Source organism: Canis lupus, chromosome 3 (genome assembly GCF_003254725.2).
Source record: "Canis lupus dingo isolate Sandy chromosome 3, ASM325472v2, whole genome shotgun sequence".
Lineage (NCBI taxonomy): Eukaryota > Metazoa > Chordata > Mammalia > Carnivora > Canidae > Canis > Canis lupus.
Window position 1 is genome coordinate 49037068 of NC_064245.1, and position 20033 is coordinate 49057100.

Genomic DNA, 20033 nt, shown 5'->3' on the forward strand with positions numbered 1-20033 from the left:
GTATTTCGTTTCTCAAAAGCCTCCAGGAGGGATTCCCGGAGGAAATCTGCAACTAGCAGATTGTTAGATTTTGTGATGATGGAGGAGCCAAAAGTTCATGGAATGCACTGTCACCATCCCGATGCCGCCAGCGAGCCATCGCTGCATCCAATGGTCCATCATCCATCGAAAACACTTGTTGCATACCTAACAATGACTCCCAGAGGCACTGACACGCAGAAGACGAAACCCCACGTTCTGGTTGCAAGTGGAAGGAAACAGAAAAGTTAATCATCTGACTATGTGTGTGGTTGGCAACCGCGGCAGCCCCGGTAAGCACCGGCCCCCAGAAGCAAGGCGGTTTCCGGAGACCCGGCGGAGAGGAGAGAGCGGCTGGGCAGCCCCTAGAGCAGCCTCGGCCAGCCGCTCGCTGCCTCGCTCCCTCGCTCCATTGGGGCGCCTTCCCCGCGGCACAGCGGCGGCGCTCACCCTCCGCCTTCCCTAGCAACCTGAACGCACCGCCCACCTGCCTTCCTATTGGCCTCCGGAGCTTGATGGGCAGCTCCGCAGCGCAATCCCACGTCGCAGCCCCCGGCTCCGCGCTTACTCATGGGAGGGCTCGTAGGCGTTGCCGCCCCCCGGGTGCCCCGCCCCTGCCCGAGCCGCCTGTGGCGCCTGCGCGGACGAGCCGGAGCTGTGTGCGGGGCCAGCGCGGAGCCGGAGCAGCCGCCGCGAAGCTCCCGGGCTCCGCCGAGACCGCCGTGCCCGCTCGCTCGCCGCCTCGCCCCCGCCGCCTCAGCCCCAAGCCGCCGCCGCCGCCGCCGCCGCCGCCGCCGCCGCCGGGCGAGCGGCCGCCTATTGTCCTTCCCGGCGGCGAAGGTGCGGAGCTGCTCCGGCTGGGCCCGCGGGGGAGCCCCGGGCGCCGCACGGTGAGAGCGCAACTTAGTTGGCGGAGTTGGGGGAAGTTTTGGGATTTGGGGAGGGGTCGCGGGCGAGGCGCGCGGGCCCCTCCCCCTGCGGCTGCTCGGGGGCCGGGGCCCGGGCGGGGGCCGGGGCGGGGGCCGGGGCGGGGGCGGGGCCGCGGGCGGGCGGGGTGGAGGGCGGTGCGGGGCGCCCCGCGGGCCCCCGCCTCCCCCTCGCGTCGCCCCCTCGCCGCTCATTGTCTGCTCCGGGCCCGCGGCGCGCCTGCCCGCTCCCCCAGCCGGCGCCGGTCCCTCAGCCCGGGAGCCGCGGCCCCTCAGGCTCCCTCCGGACGCCGGGCTCGGCGAACAAGTGCGGCGGGCGCGAGGGAGCGGCTCCCCGGGCCGGCGCGGACGGGCAGCACGCAGGGCCGCGCCCGCCTGTGGGGGGCGCCCTCCGCGGCCGCTCCCGGGCCGCGCGGGTCGGGGCCGGGGCCGGGGCCGGGGCCGGACTGCGCCGCGGCTCAGCGCTCCGCCGAGTTCAAGTGCGGCCATACTTGGAGACCAAACAAAACAGTTTTGGGGGGGCGGGGGGCCGGGGGGGGCTTGCTATTTTTTTTTTTCCAAAAACCACTATGAGAAGAGCTTTTTTTTTTCTTTTTTAATTATTATTATTTTTTTATGTGGGGAAAACCCTCAGGTTTTCTTCACCAAAACAGGTTTTTTGTTTTTTTTTTTGTTTGTTTGTTTGGTTTTGTTTTTGGAAATACGTAGTTTTTAACAGCAAAATGATTTCGTCGCATTTAAGTTTTTTATTTTTATTTATTTTTTATTTTTTTTATTTTTTATTTTTTTATTTTTTTATTTTATTTTTTTTATTTTTTTTACATTTAAGTTTTTAAAATGTTAACTGTGTACTGAGGAATTCACAATGAAAGTTGGATTGAGCAATATTTTGGTGTTCCATCCCAGCTTTTACACTCCTGGGTGAAGTTATTTTGGGAGTTTATCGCCTCGGGCATATACACAACTGGAGGAAAAAGCAGTGTGCCTTTTTATCTTATTCCAGTGCATTTCCCCTCCTCCCCCCCCCCCCCGCCCCCCACCCCCGCTTTGTTTTCTGAAGAACCACCTCATTCTTTTTTTCTAAACCTTTGGATTGCCCAGATGAGAACAAATGCTGCATGTAGTTTTTGAAAGTTTTTTTTTTTGGCAAGTTTCTAAAGGAGTTATGATCAGTTGAGATAAATCACTGTCCTAGTTCTCGTATTCCTTGGGTCTCTTGGTTTGGTTTGAAAAACCAACTTTCTTCACCTGATGAGGCTGAAGGATAGTGTCTGTATGGCATAGCACTACTTCTGAGCTACAACAACAAGGTCGCTTTTAGGAGTCACAGTTCTTGCTCTTAGAAGCTTGCCTTCCTGGTTGTGCAGTCGCGTGGATGGAAGGGGCTGTCAGGGAGGGACATCACGTAAGCAAATGTTGCTTGCAACAGAATGTGACAAATAGGCCAGTGGCTTTTCTCCTCTGAGCTGTGATGCCATGTTATACATACTTCTGTTTCAGGATTTCTCACAAGCTTCATTTGTTTGCCTAATAGTGTATACGTTAGTACAAATGGACTCCTCCTCTAGACTGTTATCTCCTTGAGGGCTGTTGATGGGCTTTATTTCCTACTTAGCTTTGTCCCTTCTGCCGAGAAGGACTCTTAACGCAGTGCAGGTGTTCAGCGTATGTCTGAATTGGATGAAGTGCTTTGTACTTCATCCAAGCTAGTGATAGTGTGCATAGAACCACGGATTCTGGCAACTTACCCAAAATTGACAGTTCACTTGCAGATCTGTGATGAAATTTATTTTAAAAGGATTTCTAACCCCCCCTCCCTTTTTTTTTTAGGGAGATTTTATTTGATGAGAGCGAGAGTGAGCACAAGCAGGGGGAGCAGGAGAGGGAGAATCCCGTTCCCTGCTGAGCAGGGAGCCTGATGTGGGGCTGGATCCCAGGACCCTAGGATCATGACCTGAGCCGAAGGCAGACATTTAACCGACTGAGCCACCCAGATGCTTGAAAAGAAGTGAAGTTTAAATAGTGCACTATGGATTTTCAAAAATGTGGTTCTTGTTTTAGAAGTTTTCTCCCTTTTCTGATGAAATGATTAAGATTGCTGGACAAATCATTTCACATCTCTGCCTATTCTCTTGTGAAATTGGGGAGGTAGTACAGTTTTGAAGAATATATATTTTTTAAGGTAGCTAGGTACATTTGAGTTCAGCTCCCCATACTTCGACTAGTTGTGAGCCTTCAGTGGGTTACTTAAGTCCTCAGAGCTTCTGTGCCCTACCATACAGTGCAGTAATATATTTTGCAGTGTTCTGTGGAACATAGCTGAAATTATGTGAAGTACTTAATGGTGTGCCAGACATTAAGTAGATGCCTCTTACCTGGTAGCTGTAATGATAATAATTTTGATAACTTTAAATGTGATTTGAAGCAGTTTTAAAAGTCTGATGCTTCTGAGTTTAGTGATTTAGCTATTTCTTTCATAAACAAGAAATCCTGAGAATTGTCTTTAGTTGAATGTTTTTTTTTTAAGGAGTTAGTTGAACTGAATGTTCATAGAAACTGTTATCTTCCCATTAACCTTAACGGGTCTTTGGGATTTGCAGAATGGCTTGGGAGAATATGGCTGTGCATTTATAGTGTTTAAGAAATGGTGACAGATGGGTTGTTTTCAACACTTGTAGTAGGATATCCGAGTTAGTCAGTTCTAGCTTTTCTACCTTATTTTACCATAGTCTTGAAAAATAATAGGGATTATGACTACATTTCTCAAACTCAGTGTAAGATGGGATGGACTGGGAGTTAATACAGTGTTAGCATAATTCTGCAACATTAGCAAATCGCTCACTTCCCCTTCAAGATAACACCTTTGAAGGTGTCACCATTTGCAGAAGGAAGCATTGATTTAAATCCATTGTACCAGCTCCGTGTACACTATTCATAGTACCAAATGGAGTAGATATATTCTAGAACCTGTAATCAGGACATTTCTATATATTGAATCTCATCTTCCCATTAGTTTTCTTATAAAATAAGGGTAAAACATTAGACATGTAGGGTTATAGTAAACCTTCAAAAATTTTATCTGATCAGACTCACAGATTGAAGAAAAAACATCTCTGACAAAGCTAGATGAATAAACTTGGACTTTTTGACAATCTTTTCTTTTGAAGTTAATATTCAAATGCACTTGAATAGACTTCGTTATTAGTGATGGGGACAGGGGTGCATTTGGAAGCAGTGCTCCTGAGTCACCATCAGCCTGTCTTACCACTGTAAATGGGGAAAGTGGGGGAAGATGTTAGTGGAAGGAAGTTTGTTTCCTTCATACTTCCTCCTATTTATGGTCTTGAAGGCCACCTGTGGGTTGTTTGGGACCTAATAAATAGAAGATGAATAAATAACCCATTTTGTCAGTCCTTGCTGGGGGATGGACTGCTACTACTGAGATACTGTGATTGTATGAATATTTGTGTGGAACAATAGTATGCTTTCCTTTTTTACCTCTTCAGAGCTGTGTTCAGAGCCTGGCAAAGGTGGATATGAGTGTGTTCCTGTGATGCAGGTATTGGGGTGGGGAAAAGGAAGAAGTGTGGGGAATTCACCATTTATGTCACTCTGTAGACTGTTTGGAACTATGCTTTTGAATTTTCACTTCTGATAATATCATAAGCCCATATTTGGCCATAGCCTCTACCATCCAAAATGGCCAGTTATTCCTGAATGGTTAGGAATTAAGTAGGCATGTCACAGTGTAATTGGTTTGTCTTTTAGACAACTAAAGATGTCAAGTTAGGGAAAAGCATATAGTTATGTAAAGAATTTCATGGAACCCAAGTTGATTCTCTAATGGTGATCTCTACTAAAAACAAAGGGGGGGGGCATGATACGGAGCCACATGTCTGATTTCACATCCAAACTTTGCTGTTTATTGGCTTGTGTCCTTGAGCAGCTGCTTCATCTGTCTCAGACAGAAGATCTTTACTTGTAAAGTAAAAACAAATTTAATATTAATCATCTATCACATGACTGTCGTGAGAAATGCATGAGATAAAATACAAATGCTATGTCATTTTGTAACTTTATTAGTTGGCTGCTGGTTTGGATAAAATTAAAATCCTAGGTGAAAAGAGGAAAACATCCAACTATATTGGTTTTCCTTTTTTTTTTTTAATAAAAGATAATTAAAATATACTATATTACCATTCTCCTTGCTTGGGAAAATTGATATGTTTTACTTTGGCTTTTCTCAGTTTTCCTTCTATAACATTTGTCATGGAATATTTTTCTAGACTCTAAAGAAATTTCAGTTCACGATGCTTGCTGTTAGACCTGAGTTACTGTGAAATCACAGGAACTGACTTCGGATGCCAATTCTTGAAGTCAAGTTCAACCACAATAAACAGCGAACAAAGAATGTCAGAATATTTCAAGAGTACAAAAGGAGCTAGTGTAGTTGTCTGATGTTTACTGATTCATTTTCTAAAATCATTTTTTTGATTGGTTATCTCAGATCAGGGGACTGTGCCTCATGTGTGCCAGATGTTATACTCTGTGTTTTACCTACATTTCTTATTTAATTTTGAAAACAAAGCTATGAGGCAGGCATTATTATGCTGTTTTAGTATGGGGAAACAACCCCCAAAGTGATCACACAGCTATTAAACTAAAATTTGAACTCTGATAATTCTGGCTCCAAAGGTTAGGCTTTTCACAATATTGATGCTGTAACCTGGAAAGAGTATATTGTTAAAACAAATCAAGTTTATTGAAATACTATTTATATAGGAAAATGTACCTGGTTTTAGTATATGGAGTTTGACAAATTTTGTCAAATGTGTCCATGCAGATCACAGCACAAAATATGGAGCATTTCCATCATCCTGGAAAAGTTTCATTGCAACCCTGGCCAGTACTCCCCTTGACCCTCACCCTGTGCCTGCCTCACCATAGGCAACCTTAGTAGTCTCTCTGCCCTCTGTCATTGTTTTGTCTACATTAGAGGTCCTCAAACTACAGCCCTCAGGCCAAATCTGGCCTACTGCCTGTTTTTTTTTTTTTTTAATATTTTATTTATTTATTCATGAAAGACACAGAGAGGCAGAGACATAGGCAGAGAGAGAAGCAGGCTCCATGCAGGGAGGCCGATGTGGGACTCGATCCCAGGTCTCCAGGATCACGCCTTGGGCCAAAGGCAGGCACTCAACCGCCGAGCCAACCAGGCATCCCTACTGCCTGTTTTTGTAAATAAAATTTTATTGGGACTTGGCAGTGCTCATTTGTCTGTGGCTGATTTGGTGCTACAGCGGCAGGAGAGTAGTGAATAAGAGACCCTGTGGCCCGCAAAGCCACACATTATGTACTATCTGGCCTTTTACAGAAAATGTTTGCTGATCCTTGTGTTCTACATAACCAAATGCAGTGGTCACAGCTAAGAAAAGGAACAATTTTATTAATATTATTCAGTGCATATTCAGCTTTCCCTATTTATCCTGCAGATATCTTTCTTTAATTGATTTAAAAATTTAACCAGGGCAAAATCAGGGTTTACTCAGTACATTGTTATCTCTTTAGTCTTTATTTTCTCATTATTTAGTGTATAATTTATATTCACTAAAATTCAGTAGCATTCTGTGAGTTTTGACAGACGTAGACATTCACATAACCACTATTTCAATGAAGATATGTATGGAATGGTTCCTTTATCTCCTAAACCAAATTCTTCTGAGCCCCTTTGTAGTCAACCCATTTTCCACTCTCAGACCCTGGACACTATCGATCTGTTTTCTGTCTCCATGTTTTTTTTTTTTTTTTTTTTTAAAACGTCATGCAAATGGAATCATACAGAATGTGGGCTTTTTTTTTCTTCTCATTTGCTTAGTGACTAATGATGTTAAGCATCCTTTCATGTAATTATTTGCCATTCTTCAAATGGCAATGTGTTCAAATGTGTCTGTTCAAATTTTTACCCACTATAAAGATTAAATTGCTTTATTATTGAATTTTGAGTGTTCTTTTTTTGTGTGTGAAGTTTTATTTTAGAGGGATGGAGAGAGAGCGAGCGGGGCAGAGGGACAGAGGGAGAAAGAGTCTTAAGCAGATTCCCACTGAACATAGAGCCTCACGTGGGGCTTGATCTCATGACCCTGAGATCAGGACCTGAACCAAAACCAAGAGTTGGATGCTTAACTGATTGAGCTACTCAGGTGCCCTGAGAGTTCTATATGTATATTCAAGAATCAGATACATGATTATTGTTTGCAAATACTTTTTCCTAGTCTGTGGCTTATCTTTTTATTCTCTTCTTTTTTTTCCCCTAAAGATTTTATTCATTTATTCATGAGAGACACACAGAGAGAGGTAGAGACAGAGACAGAGGGAGAAGCAGGCTCCATGCAGGGAGCCCGATATGGGACTCGATCCTGGACCCCGAGATCACGCTGAGGTGAAGGCAGACGCTCAACCACTAAGCCACCCAGAGTCCCTCTTTATATTCTCTTAATGTCTTTTGAAGAGCAGTTTTTTGATAATGTTGAAGGTTTTTTTTTTGTTTTCTCCCATGGGTCATGTTTTTGATGTAATATCTGAGAAATCATCACCTAACCTAAACAAAAACACTTTTCCTGTATTTTCTTCCAAAAGTTTTATAGTTTAAAATTTTGCATTTAGGTTTATGATTCACTTTGAGTTAATTTTTCTAAATGGCTCAGGGTATGAATTTATTTTTTTGTTCCAGAAATTACTTTTTTAAAGGATTTTTATTTTTTCAGAGAGCATGCATGTGAGTGGGGAGAGGGTCAGATGGAGAGTCTCAAGCAGACTCCCCACTGAGCATGGGGCCTCATACAGGACTCCATCTCCTGATCCTGAGATCATGACCTGTGCTGAAATCAAGAGTTGGACGCTAATCAGCAGTCACCCAAATGCAACAGTTTTAGAAAATACTTTCTCCATTGTATTACCTTTGTTGAAAGTCAGTTAATCATTCTACCTGTAGGTCTACATTTGGATTCTGGATTCTGTTACATTGATCTGAGTCTTTCATTTCATCTTTATCACACTGTTGATTATAGGTTTATAGTAAGTCTTGAAATCAAAATGTGGTTTCTCTAATTGTGTTACTTTCTCAGAAATATTTTTGAGTATTCTAGTTGCTTTGCCTTTCCAAGTACATTTTAGAATCAGCTTGTTATTCTCAGGTACCTTTTAGAATCAGCTTGTGATTCTCTGTAATCCTGTTGGGATTTTTGATTGGCATTGAATTGAATCTATAAATTGTGAGAATTGACATCTTAATAATAGTGAGCCATGAACATACCAGAACTGTTTTTTGATATTTTCATTAGTGTCTTGCATTTTTCAGTAATTGGACCTTGCATTTTATATATATATATATATATATATATATATATATATAATGTTTTCTGATGCTGTTGTGAATGAAGCTTCTACAATTTCAATTTCGATTTCCAGGTGTTCACTGCTGGCATATATTTTAGTTTTAGAAGCCTTTTTTGTAGGTTGTTTGGGATTCTCTACATAGTAGTGACATCAGCAAATACAGGCAGTTTGATTTCTTCCTTTGCAGTTTGCATGTTCTTTATTTCTTGCTTTATTGACCTGGCTAGAACCTCCAGTGTGATGCCGAGTAGGTGTATTAAAAGTGGACATCCTTTATTCATATTAGGGGACAGAAAACTTTTCAGTGTTTCACCATACATATATGATGTTACAGGCTTACCCCAGAGAGAATGTGGGTTTGGGTCCAGACTACTGCAGTAGAGTCAGTAGAGTATCACGATAAAGTAAGTCAAATTAATTTTTTGCTGTGTTTATACTGTAGTCTATTAAGTATGGGAAAGTGGTGTTTTTTTTTTTTTAAAGCAAATACCCTAATTAAAAATACTTTATTGCTAAAAAATGCTATCATCTGAGCTTTCAGTGATTTGTAATCACCAATCACATTTAATTATAACAAATATAATCACAGTGGAAAAGTTTGAAATACTACTGCAGGATGTACCAAAATATGACACAAAGGGACAAAGTGAGCAAATACTGTTGGAAAAGTGGCTCCGAGAGACTTGCTTAATGCAGGGTTGCCACAAACCTTCAATTTTTAAACAATGCAATTATCAGTGAAGTACGATAAAATGAGGTATGCTTGTACTTATAGTTTGTTTTTGCATGTGTCCTTTAAAATCATGTAGAACTTCTTTCCTGTTTCTAGTTTGTGGAGAGTTTATTATGAATGGATGTTCTATGTTGCCAAAAGCTTTCTTTCTCCCCATCTTCTGGGACAATCATGTGTTTTTTCTTCTTTACTCTGTTGATGTCTGATTTTGGAACTTTGAACTAGCTTTGTGTTCTTAGGATAATCCTGGGTTGGTCATGATGTTTCTTTCATACCTTGGATTCAGTTTGCTAGTGAAATTTTTTATTTGTTTCATTTGTCTCCTATTTATGTTAAAATTCTTGATTATATATAATACACGTAATAGGATTTCTGTTAATCCCATTATGCCTATTTTTATGAACTGATTTTTCTTCTGTTATGGGCCAAGTGTTCTTTGCATGTTTAGTAATTGCTTCTTGGATTCCAGAAATGTGAATTTTAAGTTACTGATTGCCAGATTTTGCTCTTTTAAAGCAGTTTCTCAACCTTGGTCTTACATTTTGGTCCAGGTACTTCTCTGTTTGGGGCCTGTTCTGTGCTTTGTAGAGTGTGTAGCATCATTCCTTACCCATTATATGCCAATTGTGACAACCAGAATTGTCTCTGGACACGCTGTAAGTCCACTGGCAGGAGGAGAAATCATTTCTAATATGAGAGGCACTGCTTTAAAGAAGATTGGATTTTATGTTTGCAGGTTAAGTTGTTTGCATGATACTTCTGAGGCTTATTTCCATTACTTAGTCTCAAGTTTCCATTGAAGAATTGGATGTTCTCTTCTCTGATCAGAATATGAATGTCTGCCAGCCTTGTGCCAACTCTGGGATTATTTAGCTTACAGTTTTGGGTCCTTCTTTGCCTGCCCCCATAGATTTTTAAAATATGCATGTATAGCTTATTATTTAACATCATACTCAAGGAGACCTGTCTGTGCTGAGCTTTGGAGTTCTAAGATTCCTCAGCGTTTGCAAGCTTTCAAGTCTTCCTTCTCCACTTGACAAGATTGCCATGGTTTGCTCAGGACTGACCTCGTTGCACCGGCCCTCCAGTGTGCCTCTAGGCAGAGAGGTTGTGGGGCTCATCTTGTCTGTTCTCTTCTGTTAGGGATTGCAGCCCTTTGCCCCTGTTGTCCAGTGTCTAAAAGACATTGCCTTATATTTTGTTTTTCTAGTTACTGGAGGAGGTGTTGGCAGGATAAGGCTGGGTCCAGTTACTCTATCATGATTAGAAACTGAATGAATGTCTCTTTGAAGAGTGTACTTTATTGGTGGTGCTGAAAGTCTTGTTATAGGATTCTTCAAATACTGGGGGGTATAAATATCAGAGAAACATTTTTTTTTTTAAGATTTTATTTATTTCTTCATGAATGCCACAGAGAGAGGCAGAGACATAGGCAGAGGGAGAAGCAGGCTCCCTACTGGAAGCCCAATGTGGGACTCGATCCCAGGACCCTGGGATCACGACCTGAGCCAAAGGCAGACGCTCAACCACTGAGCCACCCAGGCGCCCTCAAAGAAACATTTGTTAAATATATGCTGTCTGTAGCTTAGCCCTTATATGGAGGGGACTACAGGAAAGTAGTTATCTTCTACCTGAGGAGGGACATACATAGTGCATATATAAGATTGAATCAAAGATGTGAAATGCTCTAGTGATGAAAGAAAAAAATCACTGTGGTCTGATATTTTCATACAGAAATACATTCTTTTACAGTTTTGTTCTTTAGCGTATATGTATGGCACTGTCAGTGGAAGAGTACGGGTTCTTTCAGATGCATTTGGCAACTTATTTACTATGTGACTTTAGGTAACTCAGTTTTCTTTTCTGTAAAATGGGCATATAACCTCCCTTGTAGCATTGTTTGATAATTTATTCAAGACATTTGAGTGCCTTGTGTGTGAAGTCCTATTGCATGTGATGGGAATTCAGTGACAATTAAGAGGCAGTTGCTGCCATCAAGGAGCTGACACTCTAGTGAGGGGAAAAGAAGATAAATGATGGGACACCTGGGTGACTGAGTCGGTTAAGCTTCTTCCTTTGGCTCAGGTCATGATCCTAGGGTTCTGGGATCAAGTCCCACGTTGGGCTCCCTGCTCAGTGGGGAGCCTGCTACTCCTCTCCCAACTGCTCGTGCTCTCTCTCACTATCTCTGTTTCTGTCTCTCAAATAAACTCTTAAAAAAATGTAAACCAGTGAACAGTTTTGGTGAAGTGATAATTTTAGGAATGATATGACGAGTATTAGAAATTGAGTGTCAAACAGGACCTCTTGGAGATGAGATTTGAGCAGAGACCTGAAGAAAGTGGAGGGAACAAACCACCTGAATCTCCCTGGATGTTCCAGGCAGAAGGAACATCCAGACGAAGAGCTTGAGGTAGGAGTATGAACCGGCGGAAGGTTGGTTTGGCTAGAATGGGGCTAGGAGGGGAAAATACAGGAGATAATGTGTAGGAGGCAGAGGCCACATTACACAGGCTTTTAAGAATGGTGGGAAACATCTGAAAGGAATGACAAGAGCTGATTTCGGTTTTAAAAGTTTGTGCACTTAGGAACAGGAGTAGAAACAGGGCCACTGAGAGTTTCACAGTAGTTCATTCTGGAGAAAGAAAATGGTAGCATGGATTAAGGTGGTAGTAGTGAAAGCAGTGAGAAGTGGTTGGAATCATGATACATTTTGAAGAGAGAATTGATAGGATTATTTAGCGATTGAAAAAAGGTTTTGAAAGGGAAGAAAGCAATCCAGAATGATTCCAAATATTTTAGTTAACTGGCTGAATGGTGCTGTGGTTTCCTGAGGGTTGGGAAAGATGTGAGTTTGTTGGGAGGAATAAATTGTTATTTCTCTTTTGGATGTGCTATGTTTGAGATCTGTGAGATTTTAAGTGAAGATGTATAAACTCCTGGCACATGGCAGGGTCACATGACATGGTCTGTAATAATAATAATGACAGTGGCAAACAACAACGAGGTATGTCTAAGGGGCTACCTATAAGTGAGGGAAGTAGTAGTGACCTAAACAATACCTGGCCTATTAAATCCAGGTCAGTTGGGACTGTAAACATGCTGAAAACTCTTCTAACCCAAGCATGAGAAAAATATTAGTGAAATCTGTTGTACATTTCCAATCTCTAAGGATATCTGATTTTTTAATGTGATGCAGGGGTGTTGTGTGTATTTCGCATATGCTAGAGAGTCTGGAAGGAGGCTATTGCAAATTGTTTAGTTGTGTTCAAGGAGTGAGATGATAGGGTCTTTTTTTTATCTTCTAAATGTTTTCCATTGTATACATTTTTCTTTAGTCTTAATATATTTTTTAAGTAAATGGTACCCCCAACATGGTGCTCGAATGCACAACCATGAGGTCAAGAGTCACATGCTCCACCAACTGAGCCAGCCAGGTGCCCCTAGTCTTATTTTTAATAAAGGGAGTTAGTGTTTTTGGAGAGTCCTGCTCAGTTGGTGAGCTTCTGGGCTGATGAATTTCATTTGTCTGTGGGGACTTCTTCCCAAAGCTGGGTCTTTGACTATGGTCTGTTGTCTTGAAAACTTTCAGCCCTTCATCACAGGGGGACATCAGGTAAGAGAGTAGGGGTGGTTTTGATACAGGTCAATAACAGCTCCTGGGAAAATTATTAGCACATGTTCTCCCCACCTTGCTAGATTGTGGCCCTATTTTGTTCAAAGGGGACACTATTCAGCACTTGAAATTTGTTGGGCAGATCAGTTGAGATAAATTGAACTGAACATGATTTTATATATATATATATATATATATATACACACACACACACACACACACATACACACATATGTATATGTATATATGTATTTTATTTTTTATTATTTATTTTTTGTATATATATATTTTAAATCTGAATTATATTGTCAGCATTAACTTAGTTTTTTAGGAGTATTCCTTTTCTCAGGTGACAACTGCTAAAAGGAGTAGATATGTCAGATTTTTTTTTTTTTTTGCAAGTTTGACAGTTTTCTGTAATTCCTGAATCACTTCTAAAAACCCTCAGTGTCATGTAAATGGTATCTGTAAATAAATCCACCTACTTGGTCTTGGCAGTTGAGTTCTGCCGTCTAAAGTAGGTGTGTTTCTGGGGTGGGAGAAGGTCAGCCCATTGCAGCATTGCATGGAAATAATGTTACCTTTTACAAGCTGGAAGAAAATTTTTTTTTTTTTTTTTTTTTTTTTTTTTTCCCTTTGCGTACTTTGTGCATGGATGGCATGGCTGGGCTCAGAATACAAAGGATCTATGGATGCGACCTTGCAGTTTGGGAATTATTTAGGAAAAAAAAATGTGGCAAGAAGAGTTGAGAACTAGAGTTCTAATTGTTCATTTGGTCACATGAGGCCTTTGGGGCCTGGCCGAGGTGCTTTCTCTGTTGGAGGATTAAGGATCTATATGGGTCAGTGGACAGGAATGACCGAAGCTGTTGCCTCGCCCTCCTGCTAAAATGGTGCTGTATGTATGCCTGGAGCAGGGGATAGTGTGTTTTTAAGAGACTTTTGCAGTCTAGTAGATCTTTTGAGGCAGGCCTAGTTCCTAAGAGGTGTTTTCTAAAAAAAAATGAAGTCATTAAAAGAAAGAAGAAACGTTTATTAGGTGTGCCTACCTATATATTGTGCGTTCCTTTATATTCTTCTAATTCCTTAAAATAACGCTATAAGATAGGTATCCTCCCTTTCCTCCTGAACCTTTTTTTGATGAGAAAATGGGGGTTCAGAGATTTTACCTTTTGCCCTTTTCAGGTTAGTGAACTATAATTTTCATCCAGGACTTTGTGACTATAAACATACTGTAGTTTTATCATATATAGTGTAAATCTTTTTTTTTTTTTAACTTTGATATAGTTATATCCAGAATTGCCAGCTTAAAATTCCAGCTTGTTCATGTTGGAAGTACAAAATCATTGTGGTCTGCTCTTAGAGTTTTCCTAGAATTCTTAAAAACATGCTAGGCTTCCCTGTTTGTGCCTTGAAAGTAGCAGAAACTTACCAGTAAAATTGTATTTTTACTTCACATGCAGGAGTTTTGTGGATCAACATTAATAATTAACATTTACACACTCTTTCAGGTCTTCAGAGTGTTTTGCAAACAGTTAATTAGTTCATGTTTAATCTATATTGGAAGTTGAAAAACCAGTTTTTTAGGTTCATTTTAGCAGTACAGAAGTGTTCATGGTGGATGATAAGTAGTCTTTAGTGAGAAAAATGCAGGTATGCACCATGCAATCTGTGAGACCTCTTTCCTCAATCCCCTTGCTCTGTGCCCAGATCTGCTTTCTTAAGCATGTTTTTGGGGTGTACATCTTCTGCTTAATGCAAAGGAATGGTCATGTGAACTGAAAGAAAGACAGGGTTCAGGATGGTCAGGGAAAGACCTGGGTGATTCAGTGACCTGTGTTTTAAGTTTCTTTTCTGTAGTTCCTTCAGTATGAATTGTTCTTACCTAATTCCTGTGGGGGTTTTGAGGGATGGGAAGGGATTGGCACAGAGACTGGCAGATGAACAGAGTCATTATACGTGTTAATTTCTGGGAAAATTTCATTTCTTTTTTACTTCTGGCTTAGGAGATAATAACCCTGTAACTGAATACTTTGCTGGTTTCCTCACTACCACTTGTCACTTGATTCCATCTCCTCTCCCCCTCCACCAGTAAAATGGCTTTTACTTGGCAATGTTATGTAGTGGGGAAAAAGACTTGGAAGGAGACTAGACCCAGTTCAGCTGTGTTTCTGTCCCAAAACTAGCTGTGCAACCTTGAGCAAATTACTGCTTTCTTCTCCCCCTGAGTTCTTTGAGATGTGTTAACCTTTCGTTGAGTGCTAGAAGGGTGGCAAGGAAAGGAGGATAGGAAACTTACGCTCTTGGATAGGAAGCAGGACAGAGGATATTTTAACATGAGTGAGGATTCTTCAAAGTTGCAGTGACTTCTTCCTTCCTACTTTGGTTAGAATAATTAAATTATTCTCTTGCTATTGTTGCCAGCCACATAACTGCACTTTAAAATATCTTTCTTTTTCTAATACAGAGCAATAAATAGAACCACTTGATAAATATTGTGTCTGGGTGATTTCCTAAAACAGGACGTGCGAGTTCCATTTCATCATTGCTTATAGCCTGGTCATTCAGAGGGACCTCTTCATGAATCTTTGTCTAAATGACCTTCCCAGGGAAGTTTTAGTATGTCATGGCAGAAAGGAGAAGAATTCTGAGAGCTTGGATGTGTATTTGATTAAATTTTTTATCATTAGTGGGAATTTGTTCTTTGAATTGGGGCCGGATAGGAATGGCCCAGAGTTTTTCCCTCTGCCAAGTAGTGTTGTTTTCAGGCCTTTCTCTTTTTTATTCTTTCCCTGTCCTTCACTTCTGGAAAATCTGAAAACCTAAAGGTACAGTAAGTTGGGTTTTGAACCTTCTTGTAACATTAAATACACCCAGGTTTAAACTTGAACCTTTTCCACTATTTCTGAGAACTTGGAAGGAACGTTGTACAGCTGGACCCTGAATAATGCTAGATGTGAACTTTTAGTAATTGGGATTGACTTAAATATTTAAAGCCACTTTTATTTTGAAGGATGGCTACAGGTACCTTTTTTTTTTTTTTAACATTTTTGGATAAAGAGACCTTTGGTCTTTTGGCTAAGACAAATTATGTATATAAATTAGGAAAGATGAAAGTTTTCTTCTGGAAACATCTAGTTGGTTAGAGCAGTATTGTAAATGACAGAAATAAATGTTTTTTTTTTTCTTTCTAAAAGATTGTGCCAGCAACCAGGATGAATGAATGTTTTTCTTGTTTACATTAAGTATCTTGGATTGCACCTCTTTAATCTTCTTTCCTTCTTTCCTTCATTAGAGAGAGGGGGAGGGGCACAGGGAGAGGGAGTGAGAAAGAATCCCAAGCAGGCTCCTAGCATGGAGCCTGACACAGTGGCTCAATTTCACGACCCTGAGATCATGACCTTAGCTGAAATCAAGAGTCAAATGCTTACTCCACTGAACCACCCAGGTGTCCCACCTCTTTAACTTTTCCATTATGTCTTTGCCCACTGTATGTTTCCTCCTTTCTGGTTAATTCAGTAGGACTCATTTGTTACACTGCAAACTGACTCCCTGCAGATAAGGTGATAACTGACACCTGTATTTCCTCTAGATTATAAGCCCCTGGAGGGTAGATTTTATCTGCTTTGTTCATCGCTGTATCCCTAGCACCTAGCATTGTGCACTGCACATAGAAGTTAGTTGCTATGCAGGCAGTATTTGGATTGTTGATGGATGGATGAACTTGTGACAGAACTGTACATATTTTCTTATAATATTTTTATTTTTTAAAAAGATTTTATTTATTTATTCATGAGAGACACAGAGAGAGAGGCAGAGACACAGGCAGAGGGAGAAGCAGGCTCCATGCAGGGAGCACGATGTGTGGGACTCAGTCCCGGGTCTCCAGGATCACGCCCTGGGCCAAAGGCAGGCACTAAACCGCTGAGCCACCCGGGCTGCCTAGAACTGTACATATTAATGATATATGCAAATTATTGAACTATTAATAAAATCTACCCTGTTGAGAATAAACAGATTGTAGTTTTCTCTTCCTGGAATTGTTTGTAGTTTGATTCTGGTGAGTTAAATCATCCTTTTTGGGGAAGAGAAGCGCCACGTTGAATAGAAGACTGGCTAGTGTTGACCAAGGCTGGTGGTAAAATCTGTACAGCTCTTTCTTGGTTTTTGTGCTTGGTCAGTGTAGGTCACTTTATGTTTTAAACTGTCTAGCTGTTGCTTTACCTTTTAAACTGTTCAGCAGCTCAACACTGACATGAGACTAGGTGTGCCTTGTCTGCCTAATTTTTAAGAAATGTTATACAGTAATTTTCAAACATACTCAGAGAAAACCTCAAGTAGACAAGTAGAATTGACCCCTGTGTGCCCATTATGCCAAATTCTAGACATTAGCAAGATTTTGCTGTTCTCTTCATACATCAGTTTTTAAACTGAAGTTTCACTGAGATATAATCCATATAAGGTAAAATTTACCCCTGCTTCACTTGAATATGCTTATTCTAGTAGTCTTGAAAGTCACTACAAAACTATCATTTTCTTAATAGGGATACTTAAATGGTATTTTTACTCCAATATATAATACTGTAAACGATGAGATGTCTCTGCAAATCGTGGCATGGTATGTTTCAGGGATATGGAACTAAAGACTAATTCACAGCAAATGAATGCTGAGTAGCCTTTTTGCCTTTTAACGGAAATCATTGCAGAAATAGGACCGTAAACCTTCTATTAAGCACTTTTGTATGAAATCTGAGGTTTCTGTTAAATTAGACATGGGAAATTAAGCAAAGCTGCACAAATGACTGACCTGGGCAGTTTTTTGAGTTCTTCTCCTTAATGGTAGGCTTTTTCCTCCCCCTTCTCCTCAGATGATTGTTTATCTCTTAATACCAGTATAAGAATGTTGTGAGTTATACGAAATGATTTTTGGTTTCATGTCAGTAGTTTTTTCACTTCCCTTCATAGAACTTAGTAAATTTATTTTCCCTTGATGATCTGTTTTTTTTTTTTTCTTTAAATGCATTCCCATTTGTTTTGATTTTTGTGAAGAAAATACTTTTTAGGTAACTGAATATCTTTGTGAATCTCGTACTTCCTTAATAATTCATTTGGTCATGTGTATAGAAATCGTCTTGATTTTTCACATGCTTCCTAATTCAGGTCATCTTAAAAGTTCATTTGAAGCTTCAGGAAATACTGATTTACTGGTCTTTCATGGTCGCTATTTGTATATATTATGTTATAAGCTCATGGATTCTAAGGTGCAGTTTTGGTTGCTTTGCCAAAAGTCTTATGGCAGTGTAAAGATTACCCCTTTAATAGTTAGCTCGCTAGCATATGTGCCTGGAAAGAGCATTTTCGTTCCTAGTCTAAGTAAAAATAATGGACTCAAATATGAAAGGAAATTCAGGAAAAAAATTATCTATTTTCTCCTTTCAGCTTTGGTGCCTGTTGAAACCAAAGGGACAAGGTCATTAATATAATATAGCTGTCATTTATTAGGAGCCTCTTTTGAGCTAGGTATCTTAGGGTTTACCAATTCTCAGCTCTGCAAGGTATTTTTATGATTTTACCAGAAGAGGAAATTGATATTTGAGAAGGTTAATTAGTTTTGAGTGTACTTCAACAAGCACTTAATGAGGGCATGCTGTATGTCAGGCACACTGTTAGGTGCCAGGGATCCAGGGATGAATGAAACTTAAGACATGGTTGCTGCCCTTAAAGTGCTCATGGTTTTGTTTCTTGATTATTATGTGATAGCAGCAATTGTAATTGTAATAATTTCCATCACTTATGACTGCTGTGCCAGGCTGAGTACTGTGCGCTCTGTATACCTTTCTTTTTAATCCCCACAGCCCTCCGGGGTGGGTCTGTTTCTACTGGGTTTCATGGAGTCTGAGTGCTCGGGGTCACACAGTTGGTGTGTGGCAGAGTTGGGACTAGAACATGGATCTCTAATTCTAGGGCACAAGTCCTTTATATGTGTGGTCAAGAACATTTCTAGCAAGGCTTGAAATAAGTAATTATGTGAAAGGGACATCATTGTGAGCTGTGATTTTGGCAGAACTTTATACAGCTTTGACTTGGCTGGTAGATTTATTTTTATGATTAACTTTCTACTATATTATTTCTTATCCTAGAAGTCCTCAATTTTCATGACTCATGAAAGACGTTTTTATTTTAGTTTTATTAAGAATGGTAATGTACAGTTCTTCTAGAAATTTGGGAATTACACATAAATAGAACAAAGTATACTTCTGAATAAATGACACTACCGAGAACATTTTTTTGGTACAATTTGGTGTTTTTCTGTCCAGACTTGAAAATCTATAGAGGTTTTGTGTGTGTGTGTGTGTGTCTACATTTACATATATATACCATTTGTGATCATATTCCATACACTCTTGAGTACAAGAAGATTATAAAACATATTACATGACAATACTTTTACATGCTATCAAGTAACCTAACACAGTTATTTTAATGGCCAAATATAGTATTTCATTGTGTGGATTTAGATTTATCCTCAGTTTACTAATTACCCTCAGTTGAATAATTGTCTATCTTCTTCACTTCCTCTTTCCCCTCTTCCCTGCCTCATCCCCACTATTATAAACATTGCTGTGATGAACAGCCATGTTTGTACATTTTTGTATCCTTGTTTATCTCTTTCTTACAGAAGTGGAATTGCTAGGGCAAAGGCTGTATATTTCAACAGCTTTTAATAGATAACGCCAAGTTGTCTACAGAAAGCTTTTATCATTGGTCCAGTATGATTATCTGTTTACCATTTCTCCCTAACTTTTAGAAAGAAAGTTTTTAAAAAAATCCAACATTTAAAAGAAAGTTTTAAATGCCATAATAGAATTACTGGCAAACAATTATAAATAAAAGGGAAGAGTTTGGAATAAGAATTGTAGAGATGATAGGGAGTAAGGTCCCCCTTTATACAGAGCGCTCTATGAGAAATTATTTGTTGCATATCCGATGAGATCAGGCGTGTTCAGGGTGGTATGACGATAGACTATCTGTTGCATATCTGAATGAATATTAGAAGCTTTTAATATTATGGGCAGCCCGGGTGGCTCAGCAGTTTAGCGCTGCCTTCCTCCCAGGGCGTGATTCTGGAGACCTAGGATTGAGTCCCACGTCAGGCTCCCTGCATGGAGTCTGCTTCTTCCTCTGCCTGTGTTTCTCTCTCTCTCTCTCTGTCTCTGTCTCTCTCATGATTTGATAAATAAAATCTTAAAAAAAAAAAGTGAGCCATTTTAAGTGCATTTTAAGTGCTGCTGCTGACAGTTTAAAAAGAAAGCTTTTAATATTAATGTTACATGGGGCACCTGGC

The 20033-nt window shown here is 40.3% G+C and overlaps 1 protein-coding gene across 13 annotated transcripts in view; it reads left to right on the forward strand.

The window, feature by feature from the left end:
* The first annotated feature begins 631 nt into the window (after positions 1–631).
* Positions 632–20033, forward strand: part of AKAP13 (A-kinase anchoring protein 13) — a 321113-nt gene continuing 301711 nt past the window's right edge. For all 13 annotated transcript variants that reach the window (XR_003132759.3, XM_025438509.3, XM_025438510.3 and 10 more), the window contains exon 1: positions 632–908. The gene's annotated coding sequence lies outside the window, so the exon portion shown is untranslated. The remainder of the gene's footprint in view (positions 909–20033) is intronic.